This window comes from Penaeus japonicus, unplaced genomic scaffold, assembly GCF_977035675.1.
Source record: "Penaeus japonicus unplaced genomic scaffold, GWHDUDI00000001_assembly GWHDUDI00000010, whole genome shotgun sequence".
Taxonomy (NCBI): Eukaryota; Metazoa; Arthropoda; class Malacostraca; order Decapoda; family Penaeidae; genus Penaeus; species Penaeus japonicus.
In genome coordinates, this window is record NW_028234412.1 from 7,735,689 (window position 1) to 7,737,911 (window position 2,223).

The 2,223-nt window shown below is 51.7% G+C and overlaps 1 protein-coding gene across 1 annotated transcript in view; it reads right to left on the bottom strand.

The window, feature by feature from the left end:
• The window catches only part of Eip74EF (Ecdysone-induced protein E74), a 395,461-nt gene extending 393,593 nt beyond the window's left edge, over positions 1 to 1,868 (bottom strand). The window contains exon 1 of the mRNA XM_086540589.1: positions 1,630 to 1,868. The gene's annotated coding sequence lies outside the window, so the exon portion shown is untranslated. The remainder of the gene's footprint in view (positions 1 to 1,629) is intronic.
• Between the last annotated feature and the right edge of the window lie 355 nt (positions 1,869 to 2,223).

Below are 2,223 nucleotides of genomic sequence, written 5' to 3' on the forward strand. Positions count from 1 at the left end.
TGCCCCCCTACCCCGCCCCCCCCTCTCTCTCTCTCTCTCTCTCTCTCTCTCTCTCTCTCTCTCTCTCTCTCTCTCTCTCTCTCTCTCTCTCTCTCTCTCTCTCTCTCTCTCTCTATTCTCCGTCTTCTTTTTATTCTTATTCTTCTCCTCCTGCTCCTGCAGCTGCACCTGCCCCTACCCCTGCCCCTACTCCTGCTCCTGCTCCTGCCCCTGCTCCTGCCCCTGCCCCAGCTGCTGCCCCTGTTCCTGCCCCTTCCCTTGCCCATTCCCCTACTCCTGCCCCTCCCCCTCCCCTTCCCCTGCTCCTGCCCCTGCCCCAGCTGCTGTCCCTGCCCCTGCCATTTCCCCTGCTCCTGCCCCTTCCCTTGCCCATTCCCCTACTCTTGCCCCTCCCCCTCCCCCTCTCCCTCCCCTTCCCCTGCTCCTGACCCTTTCCCTGCCCCTGCTCCTGCTCCTGCCCCTGCCCCTGCCCCTTCCCCTGCCCCTGCTCCTGCCCTAGCCCCTGATCCTTCTCCTTCTCCCCCTTGTCCTTCTCCCTTTCGTCAGGCATACATACATACTAGAACAAATATGCATACATAGGCCACGCACGAATACAAGCACTTATTCATACACACAAACATTCACACGCTCTTGCTTAGTTACTTCTTTTGTTGTTTATCTATTAGAATTTGTTGCTGGGAGCTGCTGCTTGGAATTAACACACGAAATGACAGAAAATAATGGAGGGAGGGAATGAGAGAGAGAAAAAGGCAGACAATAATAATAATTACTGCAATAACAACAATACCAATGATAAAAATACCAATGATAATCATAATGAATAATAAAATATGATGATGACGATGATGATGATGATGATATAATGATGATGACGATGACGACGATGATGATGATTATGATGATGATGATGATGATGATAATGATAATGATAATAATAATGATGTTGATAATAATGATAATGTTGATGATAATGATAATGACAACAATAATAATAATGATAATTCTAATCTTAACACTAACGATATCCATAACATTTGCCATTATCATCGACATCAATAACGTCATTACAGAATATAATCAGTGTCATTATCATTATCGTTGCCACCATTACCAAAGCCACACTAATCCGCAGAGAATCCTCACGAGTGGCAACGCAAGCAGGGAAGGCAGGAAGGAAGAAGCCCCGGCCTGCCTGGGGGACACGCCGATACACTTGGCACTTGAGGGACGCGGGGATTCACGCCCCCTCCCCCCCCTCCCCCATAGTCGACGGAGCAGAGGGCACCGCAGAGCCCCACCCTGCCACCCTGCCTGCCACCTGGGCACGTCACTCACCCTTCCTTGTATCACCACCCTTGTCACCTGCCATGAAGTGCCCCGAGGCTGTGTCTTCCCTCCTCCTCCTCCTCCTCCTCCTCCTCCTCTCCCCCCTCCCCTTCCCCTTGAATCGTCCCCCGGCGGGAGTGGAGGCGCTGACCCCGAGGGTCACCTGGGCGCCTCTTGGCCTCGACCCCTACGGCGCTTGGCACTGCCCGGGCGGGTCCTGCCACGCGCGTCAACTTTGGCGTCCTGGCGTAATCAAGAAGACGTCCTGGGGGTCATTGACTTGAAGGGCATGGAGCTTACCTTTAAGTTATCACTCGTCGGGCGCTGGGTTATCCAATCTCTGAGTACAAGTATCAAAAAATAGCTTGAAGACACTTCACAATCACTTTTTCACTAGTTATCCTCTGGAGGAGCGAAATCTCGGGTAACACTCGGGTATCACTGGGTATTCTGTACTGGTACCCGTCTAAACACGGAACACTGCGAGCTGCCGCGCACGTCCTGTCTCCATCCGACCCAACATTTCACTTAGACCTGCTCGGGGAATCCACATGAGGCGCCCGTACGGTTCTGTGACATCACATATCTATGACGTCATACCTGACGAGTTTTACCTAAGGGTTTGGTATTTGCGTGGCTCGAGCCGAAATAGTACGTAGCTGAGAAACACTATGACCATCTCCAAAGGAACATCACATCGCAAATGATATCACTTCCGGCCAATACAAAATGAAGAAGAAGACGCCGCAAAATTGTTACTATATGCATATCTGGCAACGTACCTCCCTCGCCATATTAGGCAAAGTGGGCGGAGCTTCCGCGTGAGTGTTTTCTCATCGCAGTCATTCACCCCAATGCGGCAGTCGGGTGTGAGGCTCGACGAACTGAAGAAGC